Below are 25434 nucleotides of genomic sequence, written 5' to 3'. Positions count from 1 at the left end.
CAGGGAGCTCACTCTCTCTTTCCTTCTCTTCTGCTGGGTGCAACGGAAAATGGTCTTGGGTTCGAATCTCAGCCCCAGACCTTCCTGATTGAGGTCTGGGGCAAAGACATTTAGTATTTTTTCCCCCCTTCTTTAATCCCCCTCCCCCACTTCCACTCCTGACCTACAAATGTTGTCGTCTCCCCTTAAGAACTGGATCTCTGAAGGCGGGGCGTCTCTTCCCACGCGCTCAAGGCCTGCACCTGGCTCTCAAGGCCTGCACCTGGGGCCTGGCACCCCGCCCCCGTGCACTCGGGGGATGGTCCGTGGCTCCACCTGGGGTGCGAACCCATGGATCTTCTGCGTGTAAAGCAGAAGTGCTAACCACTACGCTATGGAGCCGTCCCAACCATTTAGTGCTTTTAAGCCGGATTTCCTCATCTGTGAAACCAGGATGGGGGTTGTAAGAACTACCTGAGAAGGTGTAGGCAAAAACAGCTGGCATACTGGAGACAGTCCTGGGTTGGTAGTTCCCACGGCCACCCACCCCATCCCCAGAGTCCTGAGCCCCAGGGATGTTTGTGTCCCTGGCCTGACCTTGTCAGATGCTGGCCTTGCCCAGAGTCTGGCCTGCCCCTTGCTCCCCTAGGCAGCTGCTTGGGTGCTGTCCTTGGAGCCTGCTGGGCTAAGTCCAGACTTCTCTGGCGCCAGACCCTGCTGGATGGGGCCACCCTGCCCCCTCCCCTTCCCCCAGACCCTGATTGACTGAATTTCCAGGGCTCTCAAGCTTGGAACTGGGACCTCACGGAGAGGGGCTGGGGAAAGACGGGGGACACTTTTTAACTCTGGGACTTCAAAAACAAAATCACCTCCAGCTTTTGTCTGCATAAAATAAGCTGATAAGGGGAGGATTTAATATCTGTCTGCTGGTGGACAAGGTCAAGGGCCTGCAAGATTTCCAGCCAACGAACCTGTCCCAGGAGTGACCAGGCATTCCTACTCACATGCCCTGGCGGCTTTGCTGGTCACAGCATGGCTGCAAATTACATGCTGTTAGAACAGTCCGGATGATGAAGTCACTGCAGCCCTAATCCTATTTATTTCAATGACAGCTTAGACAGAACAGTAAATCTTGCTGCCGACAGTGTCTCTTGTGGCCTGTTCCCCGAAGGAGCTATTGTCAGACACGACTACAGGGAGGGGTCCTTGTGAGAGTCTCAATTCACAATTCGTCACCTGTTTTCTTCAAATAGCAAGTTCTTTCAGGAAAGCCTGCCACGTGGCAGATTGTATTTTTCCAAGATGGCCTCTCTGGTACATCCTATGTCATACACTCTTCTTGACACTCTCCCAGTGAGTAGTGGTCTATGTCTCCTCTCCTTGGACCTGGGTGAGCCTTTGTGACTGGCTTGGTGATTAGAAGTCACTGCGGAAATGATACTATACGACTTTCAAAGTTAGGTCAGAAAAATGCCGTGTACTCCCACCCCACCGTTTTGAGACCTTTGCTCTTGCAATTCAGCTGCCATTCCGTCAGGAAGCCCAGACCACATGGAGAGGCCACTTGTAGGTGTTCTGGTCCATAGCTCCCTCTAAGTCTCAGCTGACCACCAGCATCAGCCACCAGCCATGTCAGCAAGGAAACTTTCCAGATGACTCTGGCCCCGGCCAGCGTCTGTCTGCAACTGCATGAAGGACCCTGAGTGAGCACTGCCTAGCTGAGCCTAGCCAACTTCCGGAACAGTGAGCGATAATAATAAAAGGACTGTGGTTGTTTGAAGCCACTGAGATTTGAGGTGGCTGGTTACATAGCAATGGGTCACCAGGACACTCCTGAGCGGACATGATAATGGACAGCCTTTGCCTCTGAGGCTTCTCTGTTATTGAAAAATGGAAGCGCACCTCTTCCTCCCCATTTTTCCTTCTTAGGTTCTGAAATTTTATATTATCTGGATGATTCAATCTCTCAAGGCAGGATTTGAAAGTGGGAATTCCAGTTTTCCGAAGCTGTAGGGCTGCTCTCCCACTCACTTTCCCATGGAAGTTCATCTCCTGAACATTCCTCCTGAGAGGCAGTTGTAATGTCATGGAAAGAGCATGACTCAGATGTCAGGTAGACCCAGTGTCTCAGTCTGTTCAGGATGACAAAGCAAGATGCCAGGGACCGAGAGGCTTATAAACAGCGAACGTTTATTTCTCACATTTCTGGAGGCTCAGAAGTCCATGATCATGGAACTGGCAGATTTGGTGTCTGGGGAGGGCCTGCCTTCTCATGCACAGAAGGCACCTTCTAGCTGTAATGTCACATGGCAGAAGGGACAAGTTAGTTCTCTGGGGTCTCTTTCATAGGCACTAATCCTAATTAAAAGGGTGGAGCCCCTATGATCTAATCATTTTCCCAAAGCCCCACTTCCTAATATCCCATTTTGGGGGGACACAGACATTCAGACCGTAGCACACAGGTACAAATCCAAATTCTGCCACTTCTTGGCACTCTGTCATGGAGTCAGTCACTATACTTCTCTGTGCTTCAGAAGACAAATCCAAATTCTGCCACTTCTTGGCACTCTGTCCTGGCACACTATACTTCTCTGTGCTTCAGAATCCTCAGCTACAAAATAGGAATACTCATATCTACCTTACCGGGTTGGCATGATAATTCGAGATTCTTTACAGCTAGTCTTATTCTAAAAAAGGGATTTGAGACAGGTTATGGAAATGACCTATGTAAATTTCCTTGACATATCAATAACAACTGATATTTGTCAAATGCTTATTAGGTGCCAGGCACATAGTAACTTATTTGGTGGTCACAACAACCTGATGCATTAACTAGCACTATTACCTGCATTTTACAGATGGGAAAGCTAAGGCACAGAGAGATTAAGTAACTTTCTTAAGGCTGCACAGTTAATAGGTAACAGAGCTGAAATTTGACGTTAGAGCCCACTATGACACACTGCCTCTCAGCCACTGGTTAACTCTGGGTCAGGGGTGCTGGTGGCGTGAGCGCCCAGCCCATGCCCTTCCTGAAGAACTAATCTGGAGACATCCAGGGCTTGAACCAATGTGTTATCAACGGTGGGATGCCTAGTGCTGAGGTGTCCTAATGGGAGTGAAAGTCACGCCCAGCAGCCCTGGGCTGCTATGGGGCGGGTGGGGGGGGGTTAGGGGGTTGGCGACAGACTGGGAGGGAAAACAACAGCCAAGGAAGAGGACATTTTGCAACATCAGGACAGTGATACCCATCTGGAGCCCTCAGGGGGCTGAATCATCCTGGAGACAGATGGGACTGGGGGTTGGGGGAAGTAGAGCTGGTAGAACTGTCAAGGACACCTGACATTGAGCCTTGCCCTTTAACTCTGGCCATTAGACCCTCAGTGTGTCACCTGCCCTCATCTCTGAAGTGGCGATAAGTTGTGCAGCCTCCCAGATGAGAGCATGCGCGCAAAGTGCTTGGGAAACCAGAAACGGAAGCTGTCACTTGGTTTTCTAACTAGCAAAGGATGCATCCTTTTGAGCTTCCTTAGGGAGATTTGAATCGTCCTGGAGGGAAATTTACTTCAAATGAATAACGTGTTTTTTGACTACTTAAACAGTCTTGAATGTCATTTAACTTTTTTCATGACTCAGGTTTAATCATGATGAACATCCATTTCCATATTCCGTTGCAAAGAGACGGCAGGCTTAGAGGGCACTGCCCAGGGTAGGTGTGGCTGGGTGCCCACACCGGATGCCTCCAGGGCGCTGGCTCTTGGAGTCCTTAGCCCTGTATACATCATCAGACTCATCGCTCACCAAGGCTGTCAGCTGTCACCTCTCTGCACTGTCAGAATGTCGGCCCAAAGCAATGTAATGACACTTTTATTTGTTGCTCCTAATCTGTTGTGGAGTTCTGGGCCAGATGCCTGCGTTTGTTAGAAATGTTCATAAAAGCAGGAATTCCTGAGCACATCAAACTGAGGGGTTCAACTCAGGGTAAAGTACAGGAGTTTAGTGCCTGGAGTCCGTGACATTAATCTTGGCTACTCAGAGACCCTTTACATCCTTCACGCATTTCAACAGCTCCAGGTCCAGAAGCAGTTACTGTAGCTGGTGACCTATCAGTGACCCTCTTCTATTTAGTTATTTAAATTTTTTTTTTTTTTTTTTTTTTTTTTTACATAGAACAGTTTCTTTTCCTTCCTGCAATTGGTGTTTATTGTCATTCACAGTAACTTCAGGGCCACCACCCTCCTACAGGAACCTCAGCCTAATTCCATGCCCTGCCCCAAAACCTCCTCCAACCTTGATCCAGCCTCCTTAGATTCCACTGGGCGGGCGAGCATTCTCTTAAGTCTGCTAAGTGTCCAGCGCCTGGCCGCACACTCAGTGGGATTGCTAGGCAGGCTGAGCCATGACCCTGGCTTCCAGGAGCTCGCAGTCTGGCTGACGAGGCAAGGTCACTGCACGGGAACAGTTGGGGGACACACAGGAAAGTAGAGGCTGGCTATGACCCAGTGTGGCCAGGCGTGGGTACATGGGACAGTCAGGAGGAAAGGCTGCCAGGGGTTTCAGGGAAGGGTGTGGGGAGACCTGCAGTGACACGTGCTGGAGGGACAGCTAATACTGAGCAACGCTCAGGTTCCCCAAGATGTTGACAGGCTCGAGGTGTGGACAAAGCCAACCAAGGGTCCCCTGAGAAAACGAGGAGTAGAGAGGTCAGGAAGCATGCTGGGGGTCCCTCAGGATTGCTGGCTGATGGAGAACTTGTGGTCCTCCCTCCAGGAGACCTGGGGTTGGGGATGGGTGGGGAGACCACCAGGAAACAAACAGCAAGAGGGCAGGCGCGCGGAGGAGGGCGGGAGATGGGGGAACGGGGCGTCAGAGGCCAGGCTGGTAGAGCCCCAGTGTGAAGGCGGCGTGGGGGGCAGTGCCCGAGCTCCCCCGGCTGTGGGGCCTGTCACTCCAGCTTGTCTTAATAGACAAACATCAAAGTGAAACGTACGCTTTTCGTTCCCTCACGCTGAAATCGCTTTCAAGCAGTATGGCTGAGAACGCGCGCACTCCCTCCCTCGCGCGCCTCATCCACCAACTCCACAACGAAAGAAAAGTTTTCTTCTCAAATTTACAAGAGGTGGGGAGCACTCTTGCACGTGTCTTTCCAACCCCCTAAAAGCAGCTGGTTTGAAATGACCCAGAAAATGTGGTTGGTACTCAAAGGTCCTAGGGAAGACCCTGGAAGGGTTCGGGAGGTGCCTGGTGCATACCTGGCATGGTCGGAACTCAGCTAACCCGTGTCCCCGAGGCCTGGCCTTGCAGAGCTCTGAGGGCCTATGAGGCCACACATAGTGAGGGCAGGGTCCTGTCCTAGTGGGGGTTCTGGGAGGGCAGGGTCAGCGGGGAATTCTGGTCTTTGCTCCAGAGACCCCAGGAGTGGAGCAGGGGCGACCTCGTGCCCCACCGCACCCTCCACAGCTTTTGCCTTCTGTTAAGTGCTCTGGGTAGCCAGTCGCATCTCTGCTTTGCTCAAATGAGGAGATCTGGGCCCAGACTGGCGCAGTCAGTTGTCTGGGGTCACACAACTCCGAAGTGGCAAGGCGCACACTCACTGCAGCTTTCGGGACCAAGATGACGTGGAGAGGCCGTTGGGCTGAGGAGGTGGGAGGTCGTCAACGGTGATTCTCACAGTTTGGAAATGTACAGTGAGTGGAGTCTTCTGTTCCAGAAAGTGTCCACAGGATGTGAGCGCCTCTGGCCTCCCGTACGTCTCCTGTTGGGTCCCATCCGGGGAGGGCGGGTGCCCCAGGGGCCCTGCCTCCTCCCGGGACTCCGCTTGCCCCAGACGGCCCTTTCCCGGGCGAGGTGCCCAGGGCGGGCTGCCCAGGGCGGGCTGGACGCCTGGAGAGGTCGCGGGCTAGTGCAGAGCCGGGTGCCCCACCGTGCGGCCGGAGCGGGAACTGCGGGGCGCGCCCTCATCCTCCCCGCCCCGCCCTCGTGCTCCCCTCGGGTCCGACCTCTCCACTCCACAGGCCTCATCTTTACCTAGCGTCACCCCGTGCCAGGAGGAACCCGGGGTGCGCTCTCCACCACCGGCGCAAACCCGGAGTCAGGCGACAGAATGGGCAGCGGAGAGACCGATGCTACAGAGGGACAGGGGCAAGAGAGGAGTGTGTTGGGTAGATAAGGACACCAGAAAGCCAGGAGGACCCGTCCACATAGGATAGGAGCCTTCCAGGGGAGAGGAGATCACAAATGGGTGTCAAGGTTGGAGGGGTAGGCCCTGGGGTCCCCGGCCATGCCCCACTGAAGAGCTGGGTACTTTCTTGGAGATTGTACCCTTGCTTCCAGAGGCATCTGATGATGTGCAAAGAAATCCAGAAGTCACAAGATAAACGTGACTTGCCTTTCTTGAGTTTGCTCGAGAATACATAATTAAATACATAAATTTAAAATGGATAAAATGGCTGTCTTATAGAACTTAAAAGGGAGCATCCCTGTGCATTTAAAGCTGAAACAGGGGACTTCCACACCATTTGAGCTGTGGTGGGCTGCTTCAGGATGTTCCCAGGCATGGGACATCTTTCTCTCTGTCATGACCTGAGCGGCATCTGTGGAAATTCCAGCAAAGCCATGGGAAGTAGTGGGCAGGGCGGGGGTCAGGTGGCATTTGTTAAAGATCACTCTGGCTGCTCCAATGGAGGAGAGGGCCCGGGGCTGCTGCCAGGGTTGAGGGAGAGGTGAGCCGAAGTGGGGCCTCTGTTTTAACCTCGGGGTCCCCTGAAGGGGTCTTGGAGACTCCCAAGAGAACCCAGACCACCTTGAAAACTGCTGAGTTAAGAATACAGTCATGTGAGCCATGGGCCTGGATAAAAATCTGAAACCTACATTTTTTGAAAGTATGGCTGTCTTTGGAGCTCAAGGTCTCTTTTCTTTGTTCATTCAAAAAACCTACACTGCATAGAGATGGGCAGGGTTCACGCTCCTGTGATGTACTGTATGCTATATCGGGAGGCTGGAATGGGCCTCTTGCTGGTTGTGTTCAATAATTCATTAAACGCAGGCAGACAAACATATTTACAGAAACTATTTTGTCGTCATTTATAAGTCATTTTCCAACACAGAGACATAAACATAGTTACAAAACATTAGAGCCAGTGAGACTCTGAGAATTCTAGTTCAACCCTCTCATTTTAAAGATGGAAAGATTGTAACCCAGATAATCCAAATTCAACCCAATTCAACAGACATTGAGCAACTATGATGTGATCAGGAGATTCAAGCAGAGTAAGATGCCAACTCCTTCCTGGAAATCTCAATCAGCTCTGTCATGGGGCCAGTCCCACGGAGTGAGGATGGCTGTGAGCGCACCCCCAGATCTCCCACCCTAACCTGCCCCCTTCGGTGGCTCTCCCTCTAGTCTGAAATCCCCATTGCTAGAGATTTCTCTGAAGGCTTTGCAGGCTACTGTCTACTGTTTGTAAAGAGTGATTAATTGAATCCTGGTGAAGGTTAAGGTACGAGGCGTTGACCAGGGACCTCAGGGGGAGGGAGATTGGGGGGCAGGGAAAACAGAAGACATGGGTATAGCCCCCTGAGCAGTACTTTTGAGTGGCAAGGGTTGGCTCAGGGACAGGACTGTTTCTTGAGACAATCAAGAAATCTTTCTCAGTTTTCTTGTTTTAGAGAAAAGAGTGGTTGTCCCCCACTTCTGCTCAGGGGTCCAGGAGCAGCCTGAACTGAAGGCAGGGCCCTGGCGATGTTACCACTGGTGCTTGGCATATGTTATCTCGAAATCTCCAGGCTCCAAACAGTAGCCCAGCAGGAAAGATGGGTGACAAACACCAGAAAGTGTTCAGACAAACAGAGGTAGCTGCGATGCCTCCCTGGAAGCTTCACAGTTCTGCCGAGGAGGGGCCTGCAGGTCAGACAGTAGCCCAGCAGGAAAGATGGGTGACAAACACCGGAAAGTGTTCAGACAAACAGAGGTGGCTGCCTCCCTGGAAGCTTCACCGTTCTGCCGGGGAGGGGCCTGCAGGTCACGACCTCACTGGACAGAGAGTAGGCGTTGGGAGACACTTGCTCCCTGCTCTGGCATAGAGAAGGTGGCAGGAGCATGCGCTCTGCCCATCTCAGTGCACTGTATATTTCTTTGGATACCAAAGAAGAGGGAGAACTGAAGGTCAAAGACAGCCGTTAATAAAAAGATTTCAGGTTCTAGATCTGTACCCAGGCCTGCGGCTCATGTGACCAGCTTCTTCACTCAGCAGTTCACGAAGTGGTCTGGGGCCCCCAGGGAGGTGATTCCCAAGAATCTTTCCGCGGGTGCCAAGGTCAAACTGTTTTCACAGCAATACTAAGATTTTATGTCTTTTTCACTCATTCTCTCACGAGTGTACAGTATGTTCCAGAGGCTACATGACATGTGACGTAACAAGAGACTGAATGCAGAAGCTAATATAAGAATCTAGTTCTCTTCTCCTAAGCCAGACGTAAGAGGGATTTGCAACAGTGTAAAACAATGCCACCTTACTTACTCTTTTGTTTCAAAAAGTCGTTATTTTTCATTAAAATGTTAAACTGGGTTTATTATTGCTACTTAAAATGGCTTAATATTTTTTAAATTCTCATCTTTAGTTTCTAATAGAGTATAAATCAATGGATACTATGCACATAAACAATAATTTTTAAGAGTATAAACATGTGCGGAGTGGAACGAGACAAAACCTACAGTCTGGCTAGAAGAGAAGATGGGTTTCTGGGGTCCCCCCCGGAGGGCGGGCCTCAGCCCGGTGTTTCTCCTTAGTGCACACGAACCGTCTGCCAGGCCAGCGGGAAGGAGACAAACGCACGGGGCCGATTGTTGCTACTGTGAAGACCAAGTTGACATTACACCGGAGCGACACACGAGGGCGCCCTTACCAATCGGCAGATTTCTTGTAAAGCTCCATACAGGGATTGCTGATATAAATATCGGTTTTATTCACCACCTTAAGAAAAAATTAGCGAAACAATCAACTGCAAGGGTAGAATAGACTTTCTCTTACCACTATGCCATACACCCGAAGCTAACATAACACTGTCAACTGTAATTAAAAAAAAACCAAACAACTTTTCAGGATGTCCGAGTGTCAAAAAATTTGCCTCGAATGCACTTTTTTACAGGAAGCTATTGGGGGATGCTCCACCAAAATACGGGGGCAAAACGAGACAGAGGGAGGCGAGGGAGCGCTCGCCCGGGGGAGAGGTGAAGGAATGTCCCCGTCATGGTCATGCACAGGCCTCCAGGGGAGTTTTCCAGATGGCGGCGGTGCTTCAGGAGGGACAAATGGGGAAGGCGAAACTGGAAGGACACCAGGGCTTCTGAACATCTTGAAAGGAGATTTATATACTTGACAAAAACTTTGAGGTTTAATCAGTGATAAATACTTCGAAATCTAAACGAAGCCAACAACCAACCAGCCAACTAACCAAATGACGATGATTAATTTCAGGAAAAGCACAACAATAAGCAAGCAAGAAAAATTGCCGTACTACACTACATAATTCAGCTGTGACCATCACTGAGACAGTAATAATATTGTCAATGCAAACATAATGATCTAAATAAAATTATGATGTAACTATATTTAGAGGGATAGGAAATATGTTTATGCACAGTGGGAAGGAGCGAAAGCCTCATCTTCTACAGTGGAAATTCGATAAATGACAAGCTAAATTGGAAAATCAAATAGTAGTGATATAATATGTAGAGCCGTGGATGTAAATACTTAAAGAACCAGCTGAAAAAGGGGGGGAGGAGACGATGAGAGCTGGGACTGGGGACAAGGACCTTCAAACTAGGAGGGTGACTGATAAAACTTCAAACTAAAGTTAAACGCATACCCCCCACTCTGTCAGGCATTCAGTGTTCTTTGCGATTTGATCCCAAGCTGTTTTCGTAAGCTGATTTTGCACTGCCTTTCCCCCGACCCACACACCTATGATATTTCAGGCTCCATTAGATCTCCTATCCAGAAGCCGTCACCTCTGTTTACAGTGCATTTCCCTCTCTGACTCTTGTCGACCTCCTAACAAAAGGCAGCTTAAACCCAACCTCATCCGAGAAGCCTTCTTAGATCTCACAGGCCCCACCCAGCTCCCAAACGGGAATCGACTTTTCGGGCTTCCTCATCCATACGCCAGGTCATCCCGCTCATCACGGTCTATGTATCAGTGCACGAGGCTGCCTCCCCGTCAGATTCTGAGAGACCTCGATCCTTGTCAATCTCTCCTACAGGGCCCAGCACACTGTGTCCGGCCTCTACTGGACTTGTTCAATCTCAGCTCTTGGCATCAGGGCCAGATGCATGTTTACGGAGGGTGATCCAGGAGCTCCAGAAACCCAGGCTCTGGGCTGGGAGGGTAACTGACCGTGACTTCCTCCTGCTCCTCCTTCCCTTGCTGGACTGGCCAACAAGCCCCCTCTCCCCACCATCTACTGGCCAATCCCAGCACTCCCCCTTGGAGCTCTGGCCCTATGCCTCCAGACTCCCGCCCTCATTAGAACGCAAGTCGGTACAGGATAAAGCAGATTTCCTGGGAAAAGGTGGAGGGACAATTCATTGAGATGTTAGTACGTGTCCTCCCTGTGTTTTCTCCTCCCGGTTACAAGCAGGTAGCCAGACCCGTGGTATGTCACTGCCTGAGAGAATTTTGCAAAGCAGGCCTGATCTGCTTCGAATCATAGTCCAAGTTCAAGAGATTGTGCTGATGGCCTGCAGGAGCCACCTTTGAAAGTGGCACAGAAAAGAGACCCCCCCCCGCCCCCGCCAGGGAGATCACAGTGAAGCCTGTAAACAAAATGCCAGCCCCGTGGTGCCATGGTGAACCAGGGCCTCTTGGGGCTTCCAGCCTTGCCAGATACCCCCTGCGCTGGGGGTATTGTACAGAAAGCACAGAGCCACCTGGTCTGAAGGGTCCACGCCAGACTGCCTAAGGCAGTGGGTATTCCAGTGGTAACCAGCGCAGGCCAGTGACTGATGACAGGAGGAAGCCCCCGAAGTTTCCACACAGTCCTAGTGGGGATGTGGGAATGCTTGGGGCTCAGATCAAAGTCGATTTGGAAGAATTAAAGATGTGAGTCAGTGGAGCCATACACGCTATGGGATCGCAGGGCCTGCCTGGAGCTGAGTGCGAACAGGCTGGCCTCTGGGTAAGGAAGACTTTTGCCTCTGGGGAGGGCATCCCCGATGGGAGGTCATCTGGCAGTGCCAGACCAGTGACTGGGTACCAAGAAGTGCTGAGACCATGGGCAAAGGGAAAGGAATTAACGCAGATGGTGTAAGCTAATTAAGGTTCATCTCTTGAGGCTGGGGAGGGGTCCTTGAGTTCATGGCCACCTGATCCTTGACCGATACAGAAGGTGGACCGGGAAGGCTGTAGAGTAGGAAGCTGCCACGTCTGCTCATACCTGTTTCCATGTGTTCTATCTTGAGAATTTCTGAAGTTGGTGGTATGTTACCATTTAATCTGGAAGGAAGGGAGGAAAGAAAGAAGACTAATTCGTTCTTTCTGGTTATAACAGTAAGACATTATCCCTAAGTTGTGGATGGACCTGTGTGGGCCTGTCTGGGTCACTGGTGGGGAGAGCCCCAGAAATCTGTCTGCCTGGAGGAGCATTCAAATTTGAGGCAGTGCATCCTCAAGAGCCCATATACAAATTTGAATCACTGAGTCCCTCAGCCCTCCAAGAGGAGGAACGATGGAAGGTGTGTCACGCAGATTTATTCCCTTGCCCAGCACACCCTGTTGACAGTTAAGTTAATCCCCTAGTGAAGTAAAAATAGAGCACATGGCTTCACTAAAGCTCTGAACGATCCAGGCTCGGCTTCGACATCATGTGGCAAAGTGTAGCACTTTTCCTGGAGTGAGGTGGCTTTGAGCAGGGGTCCCCAGCCCCCAGGCCGTGGACTGGTACCATCCATGGGCCACACGGCAGGAGAGGAACAGCGGGCGAGCAAGTGCAGCTTCATCTGTGTTTGCAGCCGCTCCCCAGCGCTAGCATCACCGCCTCAGCTCCACCTCAGATCGTCAGGCATTAGATTCTCATAGGAGCACCGGTCTCAGGTGCCAAAAAGGTTGGGGACCACTGGCTTTGAGGATCCTAGAGAACATTATGCCACTGTGGCACCTCATGGAGAGTCCCATTCACCATCATGGTGGTGTCCTAGAGTGACAATCACGCTTCCAGCAATAGCAGGAGTGTTTAGCAAGGACGGCTTAGCCCACTGGGATCTGACAGCATGTCCGAAGTGGGTGATGGTGGCGGCAGCAGATACCTTTGTCTAGAGTTGCTCCCCAGGGAACATCAGCCTAGCTTTGGCTGGCACATACAGTACCTTTGTGAGGATCAGAAGCAGGCTCCCCTTCTGGGAAGGTGAGAATTATAAAAAGGCACCCCTCCTGTGGTCTGAAGCGGGGCTTGACAAATAGGACTCAGTCTGAATTTTGGCCTTGCTCTGAGGCCAGGCGCTTTTGGACAATGCCCATGGACATCGGTGAAACATCCGAGGAGACCCAGATGTGCAGAGAAAAGAATGGAGGATGTCATGGTGGGTGCAGTGGGAGAGGCTGGTGAGACACCCTGATGAGAGAAAAATGTTTTTACAATCCAGAACTGTATAAAGAAGAAAACTGATGTCATCCATAATCTCGATATTTGACGTGCAAGCCTCACGAAATTTGATGCAGAGAGAAGTCAGATCTGGAGTGTCCTTTAACGCCCTTCCTTTGATTGATGATATTGCATTTTGCTGGCCAAACCAGGGCCTTCGCTAGATGCTGGACCCAGCTGTTCCCTCGCCCCCCAGGGGCCCCCACCATGGTGACACACAGGTTAGGCTGAAAACCATTATTGTTCCCTCTGCAACCCAGACTCAGGAACTTTATTTCTTTTCTGAAGACTCAGCACGTTGGATTCTGGGGGCTTACAGCCCCTGTAAATCCCCCAACCTCTGGAAAACCATTCATCGAATCATTATCATTCATGAATATTTCTTGTCTGCTCCATGCTGACCCTCAGGAAAAAACAATCACAGTGTGTGAAAATGACCAGTTGCGCCCCTCCCCCTCTGCCCGCGTGGCCAGCTGCTCCCCGTCCTTGCCGCTGCCCTTCCCTTTGGGGCGCCCATCCCCAGATTCTTCTGCTGCATGCCAGAGATCTGTTTCATGCTGTTTTTCTTCAACAGCCATTTCTAATAGAGATCTCGTAACAGTCCTTTCGCTTTGTTCTGCCCTTGTGACCCTTTATGCTCTCTCCCGACTAGGCCCTGCTGTCATCTTAAAGGTCCCAGTGGATGACAGAAAGTGATCACAGTCAAAGGGAAGAAAGGTTCAGACAAAGCGCCTAGGAGGAGGTGTGTTTGCAGAACAGCGAGGATCCCAGAAGGTGGAAACGGCAGAGGAAGGAGATTGTGGACTCAGACAGCCGCGTGAGCGGAGCAGAGACATGCCGGTATAACCCTGCACAGTGTTTCAACACACGCAGACCTCACAAGCATGCTGGCATCACACACTTGCTTGCTCACGCCTGCGAACAGGGTCCTGCCTAAGGCTGAACCTAACTGCTTCAACATTTCCATAGTGGGGAAGGGGCTGCAAGTAGCTTCTGATGTCAGAGGTGACAGCTTCAATTAGCCTTTAGGGCAGTTCCTCCCTCCCTCCCTTCCTTCCTTTTTCCTTCCTTCCTTCCTGCCTTCTTTCTTTCATCATCCAAAAGAGTGAGTCTCACAAATATAATATGACCGTTGTTCTTGGGGCGAATGATCAAGTTATTAACTTATAAAAAATCGTATATAGATGTGTCTGGATTATGTCACCAAGGCCGCTGGCAATGTGTATGGCTGGTGATGAGGCACAGAAGGGAGGGAGGAGAAAGCTTCCGGAAGCACGTAGGATCAATGACAACACTGTACCTTTACCGTTGCTTGTTCCTGAGGACGTAGGTGATTGCTGACATAGGGGTTATACTGCACCAGACGGTCTGTGATTTTTTAAAATTATTTTTTCTTCAGAGATGTAAAAATTCAGTATATATAAACACCACGCACACATGCTAACAGATAATTGCATAATATTGCTTTGAAGTAAAAGAGCTGTTTCTAAAAAATAAAATATTATAAAAGCTGTATCATTAACAGGCAAAAATCAATAGCTGATGTGTATAAGTATGTAGTGTCACTAAACTGTATATTTTTAACCCCTCCCCAAGCTGGTGCCCTGGCGTGTGCGTAGTGGCAGCTGGGAAGCCCTAAGTGGAGAGAGGGTTCTCAGGGCGGGTGCGAGATGAGCAGAGAGAAGGGGCTGAGGATGCTGCACTGAACACTGAAAACAGCTTTCTCTATTCTATTTAAAAGAGTTCACGGACCCCTTGAAAGTCATCCAGGGACACAAGTTAAGAAGGGCAAAAAACTAGAGAAAACGCTTTCTCCCAAGGAAAAAGCACCATAAGTCATCTGAATCAACAAGTCCTTGTAAGAAAAAAATAGGAAAAAGATGTTCGGTACTCTTGATCTCAAATGCTATCATGTCGTAGGGGAAGCGGTGTGGAAGGCAGAAGATGTTTAAATATCCATCAGAAAAGTCCTTTGTCTATCGAGACTGGACACTGGATCCCCAATCCTATGTGACACTTCCAGCTGCAGTAAAAAATTATTCTACCAGAGTAAATTCAACACAGATTTATTGGAAAAAAAAAAAAAAGTAAACAAACCCAGGCTATCTGGCTCCAAACCCTATGTTTTGTGTGATTTTTTTCATTATACCACGAGTACCAAATTAGGCAGATCTTTAGTTATTTAATAACTATGATTAAATTGTTGAACTATAATCAAAGGATGTAATTTAAAAAGAAAATCATTGGGTTTACATTCCCAGAACTGTGCTGAAGGGAAAGCTTAGCAAAAGAACCTTATATTCTGGTCGGGGAAAATGGACTCAGCGACAGGCGGTGAGTAGGAACGAGGCAGTCGGTGAAGAAAGGAGAGAACCGCTCAGAACCACGTCTGACTGTGGGCCGGGCAGCCCTGGGTGGATGGCTTCCTGGCACAGACCGCGGCTGGGCCTTCAAAGACCAGGCGGAGCTGATTGGCTGGAGAAGAAGTAGCTTTAAGTGTGTCCTTTCCCTTGGCCAAGGCTGCAGTTTCCTTTCTGACCCATAAAGGGGTGAGAACTGATCCCCCTGAGGGCCATTTTCCAGCTCCAAATTCCATGACCGCCCAAGGGAACAGCATAATCAAAGTCCCCGAGGCTGGATTGAGCCACAACGAAGTCATTGTTCTCCAAGTCCTGCCTGCTGCGAGCAGTGGATGTTTCAGTGTTTCAGAGAATGAGAGGGGAAAAGACTTCTTGATGCTGAAGAGATTGCTCTTGGTGCTATGGGCAGTGGGAGCCATCGTGGGTCCTAGGGGAGGGAGGAAGTGCTATGATTAATCCGAACTGCTGGGAATACCGTGAGGAGAGGAGAGAAGTCTGTCCGTGAGCTGTATTGCATATTTTCTGTCTGTTTCTCCACCCAGATCCATTCCCTGTCCTGCTCAGTGCCAAGGACCCACAGAAGATCACATCAGGGACACCACGGATAAAGGGAGGAACAGCGGGCACTCAGAGGTGGGGAGAGAAGGAGACGGGGGTATTTATTCCTCCTCTCACCCACCACCCCCTCTGCCATCCCCTCCCTGCTTTGCCGAGCTCTGGTGTTGGCTGGCTGCATTTCTCTGCCTCCGGCAAGCTCCACCTCCACCAGGTCCTGGGGCGTTCCCTGCCCCCTCTCCCCACTTACCCTCCCCGCCTAGCTGCCTGCTATAGAGAGTCTTTGAGTGTCCCTAACTTCATGTTGCCAGAAAAAAATGCAACACGCCCAGTTAGAATTGCATTTCAGGTAAGTAATGAATAGGTTTTAGTACGTCTCAAATATTATAGCTGTAAGTATCCTAAAAAAGTATTCATTGTTCATAAGAAATTCGAATTTAATTGGGCGTCCTGTATTTTTATGTGCTCAGTCTGATAACCCTGTTTTAATGCCCCTAATCCTGCCCACATTTTCTAGCGGGTCTCTCATTAAACCTTTCTTTTCAGGAAAAGCGTCTGGTGCAGTGCTCCATTTCCTGCCGTTTCTGGCCCCCACCCAAACCTTCCACTTTCCACGGAGGTTCTGGGTGTAGCGGCAGCGGTGCCAGGCCCTGCCCCTCACTGAGGGGGAGACTTTGCCAGGCTCTAAGCCCCAATGCCTAGGTCTGCCAACACGCACCTCCTGCTCCCGCTGCCTCCTCAGTGCATCATGCACGGAGGCCTCGAAGGATCCCTTTTTGCAACTCAGGAGGTACCAGTGACATGCATGGGGCAAGGCCTCATGCTGGCCTGTGCCTGAGAAAGACAGCTGAATAGACTCAGCCTTCCCCACAGGCCTGAACGTCTGGGAGGAGACCCCTATGGTGCCTGAAGCTTCGTGGCTGGAGGTGACACAGGCCATGGAGCAGCCAGGCGCCATACACTTGACCAGGCAGTGCCACTTACTGGCTGGGTGGCCTTGACCTCTCTGAACTTCAGGTTCTCCATCCATAACTTGGGGATATACTCACCCTCCACCCCTCGGGAAGAATAAAGATGATATATGTAAAAACTGTGGCCCATAGAAGGCATTCCAAAAATAGTAATTATAGTAATTATCCTTAACTGTACATGTCTGCCTCCCACGTGAGGCTGTGAGCCTTCGAGGGGTGTCTTACCCACTTCTGTCTTCTCAGCATCTGCCCAGGGCCTGGCAGAGGGCAGTGCTCAGAATGTCAGTGAAGTGTGAGTTAATCTGCATTGACCGCTGACAAAGCTCGCAGCATGGGCAGAGCAAGAGCTTCTGCTGTGTGCTGGGCTTCTCAGAAGGGAGAGCTTATTATGAGAGGCCAGATTTGAACCTTTGAAGGCCTCGAAGCCTATTGGAAAGGACGACAGAGTTGGCATGATCATTATGATAATTTTTTCAGCTATCAGTAACTCCCACCATCTTTTTTCACATGTGACCCAGCTTTGCTGATGCACTAAGTACAAGCTTTATCTATCTATTATATGATCCCGTACTGGGAGGTAAGACTGGGGCAGGGCATTTTGGGGGCAAGCGGCTTCCTGTCCGAAGGTGGTCAGCAGCCCTTTGGCTCCTCCTGCTTCTCAGAAGAGACAGGATTTCTCCTCCGGGGCCACAGCCTGGCAGAACCAGCCTGATTTTGGCTGGTTTCTCCCGGGCCACAGCTCAATGACCAGCTCTGGGATACCTGGAGCCAGAAGCCGAGGAGTTTTGAGATGGATTGTAGAAGGATGGTGAAAGGGCCCATTTAAGAAGCCCAAAAGCACAGCTTAGACACCCCTACTCATAGGCGACAGCGAGGCCTCTGAGGACCCTGGGCCAGCTGACTCCTGGTTTGACCCTGGGCTGGGTATGGGTCACAGACCACCCAGTGCAGGCCTCGTCTGGGCTTTGCAGAATAAACACAGTTAGCGACACTCGGCCACACAAAGGGCAGCCCCCTCCTGGACTCAGACCTCCAGCGCTCCCCAGGTGTCTACCTCCCTGAAACCCCACACTGGGAGCCAGGCCAGGCCAGGCCAGAGGTAAACCAGTGGAGACCAGGGAGGATCAGAGCCACCTGGCACATCCCAGGGCTCATTCCTCTGCCGTGGGGACACAAGCCACAGACCCACCCCCATCCATGTCCCAGATGCTGCTCTGCAGAGAGGCAGACAAGGGGATGGAAAGCTGAGACTAAGCTGCCTGAATGGCATCGCCTGGATGAATAATTTAAGTGAAGGCATCAGATGAAATATTTGGAATGGATGAAAGGAGGTTTGCATTTCTTTCTGCTTAGAGGATGGTATTTTGTTAGGAAGATTGAATCTCCCTTGTATAAAAATTATGAAGCTGTGTTTTCTGCAAGTCCTAGCTGTGATGGAGACCTACTGTGGACACTGTGGCATATGGAGAAAGTATTTAAATACAGTCAAGAATTATGCAGTCAATAGGCCACGGAGGGAACCAAGGGTGATTTGAGGACAAGTTTGAGACCAACATCCAGGATGGTGTACTTTACATCTGTTATAAAGTAGACATGAGTCATGACCTGGTAATCTTCTGAGTTCTCTCTATTCAGTTGTTTTAGCAATAATCTGTCTCTCTATGGCCACATGTCAGGGCCAGAGGACCTGGGCTCAGGGTGTATTTCAGGTGGCCACAGCTCTGAGGACAAGGACAGCTGTGTGTGGCTATGTACCTGCTGCAGAGCTGGAGAGGGTCCTGCTGATCGTGGCTGAAACAGCCCCACACTCCAGCCTCTCACTGACATTTGTCATCCTTGACCCATTCAGGTGTCTGGCGTGATCTTTGAAAGACATGCTTCATCCTTCTTAAAAGGGAGGCAGGACCCTCACACAGCATCTAGGCTTGTTTTAGAGAGGACCTCAGAGATCATGTGCTAGATCTCTGTCCCTCCGCCAATCTGTGAGCTCTGTCACTCAACTGTGGCTTCTCTTCCCAATGCTCCCCATTCTCTTGCTTTGGGAGTGCTGGTTAGAACCCATCTGCCCCTCCTTCTCTGCTCTGATCTGCCCTGGAAGGCTGACAAACATAAACTGTGTCACCTGCATGTCATGCTCTTTGGCTTCCACTTGGGTTTGGTCAATGGGAAGCATGAGCAGAAGATGGCAGGACAAGAGGAGAGTTAAGAACTAGGAATTCTCTGTCTCTCTCTCTCTCTCTCTCTCTGTCTCTCTCTCTCTCTCTCTCTCTCTCTCTCTCTCACACACACACACACACACACACACACACACACCACACACACACACACACACACACACACCCTTCCTTGTAGGTAATACCATTCCTTCCCCTGGTCCCTTCACTTTTCCTCTGATGCTGTCCTGGAAGTGCTTTGACATCCCTTTGATTCTCTTAACTCTGTCTACACTTCCACCCTGGTCCAGTCCTTTAACTCTTTTTGGTTAACTGAAAGGGCTGGACCAGGGTGGAACAGCCTCAGGTTGTTCCTCACTCCTCATCGAACACACTGGACGTGCCAGGGCCCCTATAACAGTTCCGGGAAAGCCCCAGGCTGAAGACTGGGTCTCAGCTCTTGGGCAATGTTGATGCCTTGCATCAAATTCCTCTCTCCCGCCTCTTAGGGTGGTTTGTAGAGGTCTGATGATCTGAGAAGATTTGCCGGTTTCGTTCTCTGTCTGAGCCTGTCCATACACAGGGATCACACTGGCTCTAATTCCAAGACCCTCAGTCACTGGATGCTTTGGCAAAATCATTGCAACTTTTCTAGGAAACAGACCCACCGGACTGATCCTAGGGCCTTGGGAAGATGTGGTGCCACCTTTACCACCACTGCTACCTCCAAAATATGACTAGAATAGCACTGGGGTCAAATCTGGGTCCCACGTGGCAGAGGCTGGGGTGAACCAGACTCCAGAACAACTAAAGGAACTTTTACACATTGGGGCCCTGCAAACTGGAAGCTGAGACTTTGCTCATCACTTTCTACCTGACACTATTCCAAACCCAGCTCAGTTCTCAAATGTCACCTCTTCTGTGAAATCTCCTTCTCTCAGCAGAATTAATTACGGATTGCGCTCCCTTGGTGTCTGGGGACAGATCACATTTTGTTAGTTAGTGGTTTACCTGCCAATCCCCATCCTCCCGCCCATGGCCATCCCCGACAAGACTGGGAGCTCTTTGAGGATGACCTCGTCTTATTCATGGCTTGATACCAGTCAAATAAAAGGATGAGGGAATGAATAGCTTCCACTCTTTAGACTGAAAAAACTAAACCACGGATAGGTTGGATCAGGCAAACCAACATTTTCTAGGTTGTCGCTGAGTATATATTACCAAACATGCCTTAAATTTAATTTGCCCGGGGATCAAGACCAAGAAATCGACCTTGTCCATTTTATTTGCCTTTCCTGAAAACCGGTGGGAACTAGAAACTTCTCAGGATTTTCGATGATTGGAAAACTTGCCCACTTTACAGGCATCTCCTTTGCAGAGATTAATAAGTGGAAGACACACTTCACCCCAGGACAGGAGAACTCGGCTAAAATCCAGGCTTCACAGCTCGTAGCGGGCTAACCCTCACTCAGTTCTCTGTCCTTCAGTCTCCTAATTTGCAAGAAGAACCAAATGCGCTCAGGGATGCAGTAAAGCCCTAAAGTTGGAGAGCACGCCCCCAGGAGGAATCTTGGTAAAGACAGGAGTTCAGCTAAGTGATTTCTTGTGTTGCGAACCAGAAGCTGCATGGCTAGAAGGGAGGGGTGGCCCTGCAGGAAGGCGTTTGACGGAACAGCTGATGGACCGTTTGCCTTGGCTTTGGATTCGCTGAGTGGGATACACAGGCAGCCCCAGATTCAGATTCGGAGAGAGGAGATTTGGGGCAGGGCGCTGGAGCTGTTTGGGAAAAAGAGGAGATTTGGGAGGCAGAGAAGGAGACGTTAGGAGGAGCTGTTCTAGGGAGAACTCTGGGGAAAAGCATAGACGAGTGAGTGCAAAATAACATCTCCTCTTCCCCGCGAAATCTTCAGTGAGATCCACCAGCACACCAGTGCCTTGGTGGTAGATAAGTGATTTGAAGGGCTACGGTGACAGCTGAGACGGGTCACAAGGCAAATGTGGTGAAGAGCATGACTGTCTCAAAAGGCCCAGTTACACTCAGAGCTGGGATGATTTGGAAAGGAGTAGAGCAGGTGGCTAACGGAGGGCGCAACAGCCCTGCCTCCATATGTTCAAAGCCTGGTCCACTCGACCCACCTCCTTCCTGAAGTGTGGTTTCAGAGTAGGGGTCGGACCTTGAGTTTTCTTGCAGACACCTAGACTTTTGTACTTCAGGAGAACCCGTTCTAGTCGATTATGAATAAGTTTTCAGGTATAGGATTGAGACCTAATGCACATGTGATTCTTCCCTGTCTGGGTGTGTAGGTGGTAAAAGTTGCTACAGAAACAAAAGAAGCCAGTTTCAGAAGCAAAAAAAAGCCTATCCAAAATTAATTAAGCTTTTGTAGGTCTAGAAAGAGGGAAGATGAAGAAATGTCATTCTCAGAAGGTCCTTAAAACATGAGTTTATAATGGTTTACTAAGTCAGATTATTGCTGATTTGAGTTATAAGAAAATGGTTGATAATATTGATTTCCATAAGACCTTAGAAAAGCGTCTGGACATTTGAATATAAGTATACAATATTTGCTTTCTGAGGATGGTCGTGCCTCAAATCAAATAATGAAGTCATAGGGCCAACACAGGAGAGGTTGTCCCTCATCACTATAGCTTCCTGTGCTCTCATTTCATGCTGGGGATGGACAGAGCCATTTCCCATTTGTTTATGATTTCTGCTGACCTGGTTCATTTCTCCCCTGTGGCTACTCAAGGAAGGAAGAGGGGCAGGAGCGCTGGAGAGAAGTGAGAACTAACATTTACTGAATGAATGTCTTTCATGTGGCAGGCACTGCGCTAGGTAATTTGTACATGTCCAATATATTGCTTGAGAAGATGGAGTCTTGTCTACTGTTGGGTGCAAGTTTCTACATATCAAGCACTGTGAAAGAGCTAATATTTTATCCTACTTGCAACCTAGGAACTTAGCCTGCTGCAGTTTCATGGGTGCTGCCAGAAGACATGAGAATCCTGGATCCCAGGCAAAGGATTTTATTGCTCACAGCACAGCAGGTCACAGGAACTTCATGGTTGTGCTGTTTCTTCTTGTCCCTCCAAACCCACAAGAATGATATGGAGGGGTCCAGGCGGATGCTGGAGATGCAGTGGGTTTGTTTCACAGCTGAGGAATCCCAAGCTTAGGAAGCCCCAGTTTTTGTCATGGACTAAAAGCAAACCTGCTCAAAATTTCCCTGAAGGGAGACATTTATCTTTATTATAGTGGACAGTGAACACATCTGACAAAGGAATGAGTGGTGAGATGGGGAAGTAGGGAATCAAGTCAGCCTAGAGTTTGGGGGGAGGTTAGGGGGAGTGGGAGGTGGGGAAGAGGGCAGTGGGAGCATGGGAAAAAGGAGAGAGGGTTGGAGGAATTTGGAATTACGAGGCAAATGAAAGTACCCTATTAACTACTGCCATATGTTGATCATGAATTTTAAACATATGCTGCCTTTTTTTTTTTTTTTTAAGCAAAGCCTTATCATTGCAAAGTCAGAATCTTAAAGAGCTGGCAAAGCACAGAGTTTACCTGTCTAACCCATGCAGGGATTCCTCTTCAGGCCCCATTGAGGAGGGGGGATCTCTTTACACAGCGTCGTGAACCCAAAGTATCAGAGCAGAGTCTGGTCTGTAACCAAAAAGAGATTTCTTCGGGATGGGGTTAAAGGCCTGTGGGACCTACCTATGTCATCTTTCGCATCCTTAGACCAAGAAGTGAGCAGCCAGACCACCACAAACAAAAAGCACTGTGTGGCGGAGCTGCGGCACTCTTTGGCCTGCTCAGCCTCACCCTGGCTCTCACAGGTGTCCCCAAGCTCCAGCCTTGTCTTCTCCAGTCCCCGGCCTGGACCATCCACCACGCAATAAAAAGGAGAACTGCACTCTTGGACCTTGTCCACGCTGGGCACACTCTGCCTTGCTTCCCTGCCCATCTCGCCTTGCCACTGCATCTGCTCTCAAATGGCCACCCCTCGTGCCTGCAGCCCTCAAGCGGGAAGGCTGAGACTGCCCTCTCACTGGTGGAGCTGGGGTTTAAAGCCAAGGCCGTTTCTGCACATGACCTAAAACTTCGAAATTACAAAATGACATAGAGCGAAATAAAATAAGTCTTCTTTCTTCCCTATTCCTCGATTACTTAGTTATTTTCTTCAGAGGCATCCTTCTTCTTCTACCTTATACCAATATCTTTAACATCCTTTAAGATATATACTATGCGTCTATCATCATAACCACATATATTAAAAATTTTTTTTTATTACGGTAGCGTATTTTATACACTATATGTATCTGGATTTTTTTCATTTAATAAGGTATCTTTGAAACTTTTGTTTTAGTACATAGAGAGTGGCTTTTCCTTTTTAATGGCTGTATACTATCCCATTTATAGCTGTGATAGCTAATTTTATCTGTCAACATGGCTGAGCCATTGGCTCTCCAGATCGTTGATCAAATGTTATTCTGGATGTTTCTGCGAGGGTATTTTTGGGATGAAATTTACATTTAAATTGGCGGACTTTGAATAAGACTTCCATAAAGTGAATGGGTCTCATTCAATCAGTCGAATAAAATGAAAAGCTGACCTCTGCGGGGGCGAAAGGGAATTCTACCATCGGACTGCTTTTGAACTTGAACTGCAATCCTTCCTCGAGTCTCCAGCCTGCTGGCCTTCCTCATCAAATTTTGGACTCACTAAAATCCACAATCACATGAGCCAAGTCCTTAAAATAAGTCTCTTTCTATATAAATACACATTCCATGGTTCTGTTTCTCTGGAGAATCTGATTAATGTAATACTATAATCTGTCTGACCAGGCTTCTACTAATGGACACTTAGGCTTTTGATTTTCTGCTATTATTATAAACGATGCTGCAAGGAATGCTCTTGTATGTGTCATTATGCACATGCCATGCTCATGTTTTAACCACTATGTTATTTTGCTTCTTATATAAAGGAATTTAGAAAATCCTCATCCCAAACAATAGCCAGGCTAGCTTAGGTGATGTCTTGCTACAAATCTTATTTTGAATGTCTTATAGAAGAGTAACTTGCAAGCATAATGAACATCCCTATATACCCACTAAAATGGTAAACATTATAAAGACTGGCTATCTTAAGTGTTGGCAAGGATGTGAAACAACTGGAACTCTCATATCCTGCTGGTGGGAGTATAAAATATTACAACTATTTTGTAAACCTGTTTGACAGTTTTTTAACAGATAAAAATACACTGATTGATATGATCCAGCCATTCCATTCCTAGGAATTTTTCCGGGAGAAAATGCCGGCATATATTCACACAAAGACTTGTACATAAACGTTCATAGCAGCTTTATTTGTATTAGCTCCAAACTAGAAACAATGAAATGTCCATCAATGGGTAAGTAAACATGTTGTAGGATATTTATACAATCGAATATTACTCAGCAATAAAAAAGAAAGACATACTGACTCATGCAACACCAAGGATGAGTCCCCAAATTAATTACACAGAGGGAAAGAAACCAGACAGAACACGTGTAAATACTGTATGAATTTATGTCTGTAAAATTCTAGAAAGTACAAATTAATCTATGACAGAAAACAAATTAGTGGTTGCCTGGGAACCAAGTGAGGGAGCAAAGAAATTTTTAGAGTGAGGAATATGTTTTCTGTCTTGACCATGATGTCTGTTTCCCAGATGTATACATATGTCGACAGTCATCAAATTGGATACTTTGAATATGTGCAGTTATTGTATTTCAATTGTATAACAACAAAGCTATAAGAATCTTATTTTGAATGTCAAAAGGTGAATATTAAGTTTTCTTTCTGTATTCCTCGTAAAACGATCTTAATCTCCATGTAAATGAATGCCTCGGGAAGACTAGAGAATATCAGATACTCAGAAAGGCAAAAGGGAAAAGGGGTATTTTTGAAAAGTATCTCCCCAGTTAGTTACAAATTTATACTGTGAGGTGCCCCCTACCCCTCACCCTGCTCTTCAGCCTCATCCCCAAAAGGCTGGTTAAGCCACACTTTACTGAACTGTCAGATCCCCAGATGCACCAGCTGCGGCCACTGTGACCTGCGGAGCAGGCTAAGCTGAGTCCAGCTTCAAAAGTCTCCAGAGCAAGAGCTCGCTGCCACCTTGCGGGTGGAAGCCTGAGGATGTCCAATGGGCTGGTGCCCTTCCCTGCTCTGAGCTGAGCTCTGCTTGCTAGGCCACAAGCTCTGGGAGGAGAAAGATGAGTCAGTGCCACATTGCAGCCTGCAAGAGGCCAGCTGAGAGGCCGGGGCAGCCCTTGCTGCTTGGCAGTCTGTGCAGATGCCCTCGTGCCAGGCCCAGACAGATTCTCGGCAGCTGCCCCAGATAGAGGGCTGGATGAGCAATCAGAAGCTCCTGTTACGAAGCAGCCGGTCCCTCCTGAATGTCAACACAGGCCAGAAGCAAGAAGAAAATGGATGCACCGAGTGAAGAGAGGAGAAAGAGCCCCACGTGGCAGGAAGGGCTGATGGTGTTTGACACTAGCTGGTCCAGCTCTCCTTTGAGGCTGCGTACCAGAGAGGACTAGGAGCTTCTTCAAAGTCTCATGCTCACTGCAGTTTAGCAAGCCCTGAACCCCACGGCCTGGGATTGTTTGAAAGCTGAAGGCTCTGGCAAACTTCCCACTGACATCCATTGTTGGTGAAAGGGACCCCCTCGCTCCCCATCCCAGCACCCCAACCCCTGAAAGAAGGATCTTCTGGGCTCATTATGTTTCTCTTGGAC

General features: G+C 49.0%; 1 pseudogene; it reads right to left on the bottom strand.

Annotated features, from left to right (window-relative positions):
* Positions 1–22617, bottom strand: part of LOC102879078 — a 36222-nt pseudogene extending 13605 nt beyond the window's left edge.
* Positions 22618–25434: the final 2817 nt, after the last annotated feature.

The sequence above is a fragment of the Pteropus alecto genome, unplaced genomic scaffold (genome assembly GCF_000325575.1).
Source record: "Pteropus alecto unplaced genomic scaffold, ASM32557v1 scaffold61, whole genome shotgun sequence".
Lineage (NCBI taxonomy): Eukaryota > Metazoa > Chordata > Mammalia > Chiroptera > Pteropodidae > Pteropus > Pteropus alecto.
This window is presented reverse-complemented; position numbering and strand designations above follow the sequence as displayed.